The sequence below is a fragment of the Alosa alosa genome, chromosome 10 (assembly GCF_017589495.1).
Source record: "Alosa alosa isolate M-15738 ecotype Scorff River chromosome 10, AALO_Geno_1.1, whole genome shotgun sequence".
In the NCBI taxonomy this organism is placed as follows: Eukaryota; Metazoa; Chordata; class Actinopteri; order Clupeiformes; family Clupeidae; genus Alosa; species Alosa alosa.
In genome coordinates, this window is record NC_063198.1 from 24,424,449 (window position 1) to 24,431,269 (window position 6,821).

Genomic DNA, 6,821 nt, shown 5'->3' on the forward strand with positions numbered 1-6,821 from the left:
TGGCCTTCAGAATGGCCTTCAGAATGGCCTTCAGAATGGCCTTCTCCAGTATAGTGAGCAAGACAGAGCAGAATGGCCTTCTCCAGTATAGTGAGCAAGACAGAGCAGAATGGCCTTCAGAATGGCCTTCTCCAGTATAGTGAGCAAGACAGAGCAGAATGGCCTTCAGAATGGCCTTCAGAATGGCCTTCTCCAGTATAGTGAGCAAGACAGAGCAGAATGGCCTTCAGAATGGCCTTCTCCAGTATAGTGAGCAAGACAGAGCAGAATGGCCTTCAGAATGGCCTTCTCCAGTATAGTGAGCAAGACAGAGCAGAATGGCCTTCAGAATGGCCTTCTCCAGTATAGTGAGCAAGACAGAGCAGAATGGCCTTCAGAATGGCCTTCTCCAGTATAGTGAGCAAGACAGAGCAGAATGGCCTTCAGAATGGCCTTCTCCAGTATAGTGAGCAAGACAGAGCAGAGGCAAGAATGGCAAGACAGAGCAGAATGGCCTTCTCCAGTATAGTGAGCAAGACAGAGCAGAATGGCCTTCAGAATGGCCTGGTCTCCAGTATAGTGAGCAAGACAGAGCAGAATGGCCTTCAGAATGGCCTTCTCCCAGTATAGTGAGCAAGACAGAGCAGAATGGCCTTCAGAATGGCCTCTCCAGAATGGCCTTCAGAATGGCCTTCTCCAGTATAGTGAGCAAGACAGAGCAGAATGGCCTTCTGGCCTTCTCCAGATAGTGAGCAAGACAGAGCAGAATGGCCTTCTCCAGTATAGTGAGCAGTGAATGAGCAAGACAATGGCCTCAGAATGGCCTTCTGGCCTTCTCCAGTATAGTGAGCAAGCAAGACAATGGCAGAATGGCCTCCAGCATAGTGAGCAAGACAGAGCAGAATCCAGTATAGTGAGCAAGACAGAGCAGAATGGCCTTCAGAATGGCCTTCTCCAGTATAGTGAGCAAGACAGAGCAGAATGGCCTCTCCAGTATAGTGAGCAAGACAGAGCAGAATGGCCTTCATGGCCTTCTCCAGTATAGTGAGCAAGACAGAGCAGAATGGCCTTCTCCAGTATAGTGAGCAAGACAGAGCAGAATGGCCTTCAGAATGGCCTTCTCCAGTATAGTGAGCAAGACAGAGCAGAATGGCCTTCAGAATGGCCTTCTCCAGTATAGTGAGCAAGACAGAGCAGAATGGCCTTCTCCAGTATAGTGAGCAAGACAGAGCAGAATGGCCTCCAGTATAGTGAGCAAGACAGAGCAGAATGGCCTCCAGTATAGTGAGCAAGACAGAGAGAGGCAGAATGGCCTTCTCCATATAGTGAGCAAGACAGAGCAGAATGGCCTCAGAATGGCCTCTCCAGTATAGTGAGCAAGACAGAGCAGAATGGCCTTCAGAATGGCCTTCTCCAGTATAGTGATAGTGAGCAAGACAGAGCAGAATGGCCTTCAAGAATGAATGCCTTCTCCAGTATAGTGAGCAAGACAGAATGCAGAATGGCCTTCAGAATGGCCTGGCCTCCAGTATCCAGTATAGTGAGCAAGACAGAATGGCAGAATGGCCTTCCAGAATGGACAGAGCAGAATCCAGTATAGTGAGCAAGACAGAATGGCAGAATGGCCTTCTCCAGAATGGCCTTCTCCAGTAGTGAGCAAGACAGAGCAGAATGGCCTTCAGAATGGCCTTCTCCAGTATAGTGAGCAAGACAGAGCAGAATGGCCTTCTGGCCTTCTCCAGTATAGTGAGCAAGACAGAGCAGAATGGCCTTCAGAATATGGCAGTATAGTGAGCAAGACAGAGCAGAATGGCCTCCAGTATAGTGAGCAAGACAGAGCAGAATGGCCTTCAGAATGGCCTTCTCCAGTATATAGTGAGACAGACAGAATGGCCTTCCAGAATGGCCTTCTGAGCAAGACAGAGCAGAATGGCCTTCTCCAGTATAGTGAGCAAGACAGAGCAGAATGGCCTTCAAGAATGGCCTTCTCCAGTATAGTGAGCAAGACAGAGCAGAATGGCAGAATGGCCTTCCTCCAGCATAGTGAGCAAGACAGAGCAGAATGGCCTTCAGAATGGCCTCTCCAGCATAGTGAGCAAGACAGAGCAGAATGGCCTTCCAGTATAGTGAGCAAGACAGAGCAGAATGGCCTCAGAATGGCCTTCTCCAGTATAGTGAGCAAGACAGAGCAGAATGGCCTTCCAGATGGCCTGGCCTCCAGCATAGTGAGCAAGACAGAGCAGAATGGCCTTCAGAATGGCCTTCTCCAGTATAGTGAGCAAGACAGAGCAGAATGGCCTCTCCAGTATAGTGAGCAAGACAGAATGGCAGAATGGCCAGAGCAGAATTCAGAATGGCCTTCTCCAGTATAGTGAGCAAGACAGAGCAGAATGGCCTTCAGAATGGCCTTCTCCAGTATAGTGAGCAAGACAGAGCAGAATGGCCTTCAGAATAGTGAGCATAGTGAGCAAGAATGGCCTTCAGAATGGCCTTCTCCAGTATAGTGAGCAAGACAGAGCAGAATGGCCTTCAGAATGGCCTTCTCCAGTATAGTGAGCAAGACAGAGCAGAATGGCCTTCAGAATGGCCAGATATGGCCAGAGCAGAATGGCCTTCTCCAGCATTCTCCAGTATAGTGAGCAAGACAGAGCAGAATGGCCTTCTCCAGTATAGTGAGCAAGACAGAGCAGAATGGCCTTCTCCAGTATAGTGAGCAAGACAGAGCAGAATGGCCTTCAGAATGGCCTTCTCCAGTATAGTGAGCAAGACAGAGCAGAATGGCCTTCCAGAATGCCTTCTCCAGTATAGTGAGCAAGACAGAGCAGAATGGCCTTCAGAATGGCCAGAGCAGAATGGCCTCTCCAGTATAGTGAGCAAGACAGAGCAGAATGGCCTTCAGAATGGCCTTCTCCAGTATAGTGAGCAAGACAGAGCAGAATGGCCTTCAGAATGGCCTTCCAGTATAGTGAGCAAGACAGACAGAATGGCAGAATGGCCTTCTCCAGTATAGTGAGCAAGACAGAGCAGAATGGCCTTCAGAATGGCCTGGCCTCTCCAGTATAGTGAGCAAGACAGAGAGAATGGCCTCAGAATGGCCTTCCAGAATGGCCTTCTCCAGTATAGTGAGCAAGACAGAGCAGAATGGCCTTCAGAATGGCCTTCAGAATGGCCTTCTCCAGTATAGTGAGCAAGACAGAGCAGAATGGCCTTCTCCAGTATAGTGAGCAAGACAGAGCAGAATGGCCTTCAGAATGGCCTTCTCCAGTATAGTGAGCAAGACAGAGCAGAATGGCCTTCTCCAGTATAGTGAGCAAGACAGAGCAGAATGGCCTTCAGAATGGCCTTCTCCAGTATAGTGAGCAAGACAGAGCAGAATGGCCTTCAGAATGGCAGTATAGTGAGCAAGACAGAGCAGAATGGCCTTCAGAATGGCCTTCTCCAGTATAGTGAGCAAGACAGAGCAGAATGGCCTTCAGAATGGCCTTCTCCAGTATAGTGAGCAAGACAGAGCAGAATGGCCTTCTCCAGTATAGTGAGCAAGACAGAGCAGAATGGCCTTCAGAATGGCCTTCTCCAGTATAGTGAGCAAGACAGAGCAGAATGGCCTTCTCCAGTATAGTGAGCAAGACAGAGCAGAATGGCCTTCAGAATGGCCTGGCCCTCTCAGTATAGTGAGCAAGACAGAGCAGAATGGCCTTCAGAATGGCCTTCCAGTATAGTGAGCAAGACAGAGCAGAATGGCCTTCTCCAGTATAGAATGGCCTCTCCAGTATAGTGAAAGACAGAGCAGAATGAGTGAGCAAGACAGAGCAGAATGGCCTTCAGAATGGCCAGAATGGCCTTCTCCAGTATAGTGAGCAAGACAGAGCAGAATGGCAGAATGGCCTTCTCCAGTATAGTGAGCAAGACAGAGCAGAATGGCCTTCTCCAGTATAGTGAGCAAGACAGAGCAGAATGGCCTTCAGAATGGCCTTCTCCAGTATAGTGAGCAAGACAGAGCAGAATGGCCTTCAGAATGGCCTTCTCCAGTATAGTGAGCAAGACAGAGCAGAATGGCCTTCCCAGTATAGTGAGCAAGACAGAGCAGAATGGCCTTCTCCAGTATAGTGAGCAAGACAGAGCAGAATGGCCTTCTCCAGTATAGTGAGCAAGACCAGAATGGCCTCTGGCTCCAGCATAGTGAGCAAGACAGAGCAGAATGGCCTTCCAGACAGAGCAGAATATAGTGAGCAAGACAGAGCAGAATGGCCTTCAGAATGGCCTTCTCCAGTATAGTGAGCAAGACAGAGCAGAATGGCCTTCAGAATGGCCTTCTCCAGTATAGTGAGCAAGACAGAGCAGAATGGCCTTCAGAATGGCCTTCTCCAGTATCCAGAATGGCCTTCTCCAGTATAGTGAGCAAGACAGAGCAGAATGGCCTTCAGAATGGCCTCCCATAGTGAGCAAGACAGAGCAGAATGGCCTTCTCCAGAATGGACCTTAGTGAGCAAGACAGAGCAGAATGGCCTTCAGAATGGCCTTCCAGAATAGTGAGCAAGACAGAGCAGAATGGCCTCTCCCAGTATAGTGAGCAAGACAGAGCAGAATGGCCTTCTCCAGTATAGTGAGCAAGACAGAGCAGAATGGCCTTCAGAATGGCCTTCCAGTATAGTGAGCAAGACAGAATGGCAGAATGGTGAGCAAGACAGAGCAGAATGGCCTTCTCCAGTATAGTGAGCAAGACAGAGCAGAATGGCCTTCAGAATGGCCTTCTCCAGTATAGTGAGCAAGACAGAGGAGAATAGTCTACAGAATGGCCTTCTCCAGTATAGTGAGCAAGACAGAGCAGAATGGCCTTCTCCAGTATAGTGAGCAAGACAGAGCAGAATGGCCTTCCAGAATGGCCAGAGCAGAATCCTTCAGTATAGTGAGCAAGACAGAGCAGAATGGCCTTCAGAATGGCCTTCTCCAGTATAGTGAGCAAGACAGAGCAGAATGGCCTCCAGTATAGTGAGCAAGACAGAGCAGAATGGGCCTTCTCCAGTATAGTGAGCAAATGACAGAGCAGAATGGCCTTCAGAATGGCCTTCTCCAGTATAGTGAGCAAGACAGAGCAGAATGGCCTTCAGAATGGCCTCCTCCAGTATAGTGAGCAAGACAGACAGCAGAATGGCCTTCAGAATGGCAAGACAGAGCAGAATGGCTCCAGTATAGTGAGCAAGACAGAGCAGAATGGCCTTCAGAATGGCCTTCTCCAGTATAGTGAGCAAGACAGAGCAAATGAGTATAGTGAGCAAGACAGAGCAGAATGGCCTTCAGAATGGCCTTCTCCAGAATGGCAAGACAGAGCAGAATGGCCTCTTCAAGACAGAAAATGGCCCTTCTCCAGTATAGTGAGCAAGACAGAGCAGAATGGCCTTCTCCAGTATAGTGAGCAAGACAGAGCAGAATGGCCTTCAGAATGGCCTTCTCCAGTATAGTGAGCAAGACAGAGCAGAATGGCCTTCAGAATGGCCTTCTCCAGTATAGTGAGCAAGACAGAGCAGAGAGCAAGCAGTCTGTGTCACTTTCCTATCTATAAAGCGAGAAATCTCTGTCTGTCTGTCTGTGGCACCCTCGCATGGTCAAGCCCTTGTGATACCGCTCTCGGCCACTAGGGTGCATTCTGGTGCTGTTTTTACACCTGCTATTGGCATGCACATTGCACTAGTCATCACAACACAAGACACCGGTGCTGCTGATTGGATTGAGTCCTAAAATAGGTACTTGGTGCTTTGTGGGTACTTGGACTTTTTCATCTTCACAGAAGACGTGGAGGTTTTCCTGAAGTCAACTCACAGCAAGGCTGAGCTAGAGTCACTTCATTTTTTAGAGGACCAAAGGAAGGACTTGCCATCCTTGGACCAGTATCCTCTCATCAAAAACCTTTTTGTAAGGTTCAATACCATCATTCTGTCTTCTGCTCCAGCAGAGCATTTATTTTCCTTTGCTGGACTGAATGCAACACTGTTTGAGGAGTTAGTTGTGCTTAAAGTTATCAACCGAGGAGACACCATTGCACACACTCCTCAGTTAGTACCTGTTTACCTAACTTCAATTACTGATCATTTCACTTAATGATTTGGTTAAATTATAATTTGGTCAGATTACTCATTTGGATATAACTGGGTAAGGATTAAGCCTTTTGCTCATTCCTTTCCAGTGACAGAATGATGGCTGTGTTCCCTGTTGTACTAAGGAGAGTCTCTAGGCCTTATGGCCTGATAACGTTATAATTTAGTAAACTAGATGCGTATAATTTTGTGTTGCTAAATATAGACCAGTGTACCCTTCACATGTGACATCTAGCAGCCACTTTAGCAGGGCTCTTTTAGGCATGGTGAAGTGAGGAAATATCACTGGGGTCCTGTTACAAGTGCCTCGCAAGACTTGCATTCCTAAAAACTCATAAAGGTAGGACTCATCGTGGAATCATTTGAAAGTCAGCCAGTGAGTCAAATGATCAGTGACCAATGATCAGTGCTTTTGCCCAATGATTTCAAGCATGTTGACTTTATAGCACAGTCTTCTCTGTTCTTTAAAGTACAGGGAACAAATGCTTTGGGCAAAAGCATCTGTCAAAAAACATAACCATAAACATCAATGTATAAAATGTATTAGGGGTTAACACATTCAAGTCTGAGGTATTGCTGCCTTAAAGGAAACAATTTCACACAGGCTGCTACAGTTCTACACTCTGGGGGCATGAACATGGGGGCTCATGAACATGCCCCCAGTGTATAGCACTGTAGCTGCCTGGAAGCTCTAATTCTTGGCTGCAGCAACTCAAGCTAGGTATAACCAATTCTTTTTATTTATTTTTT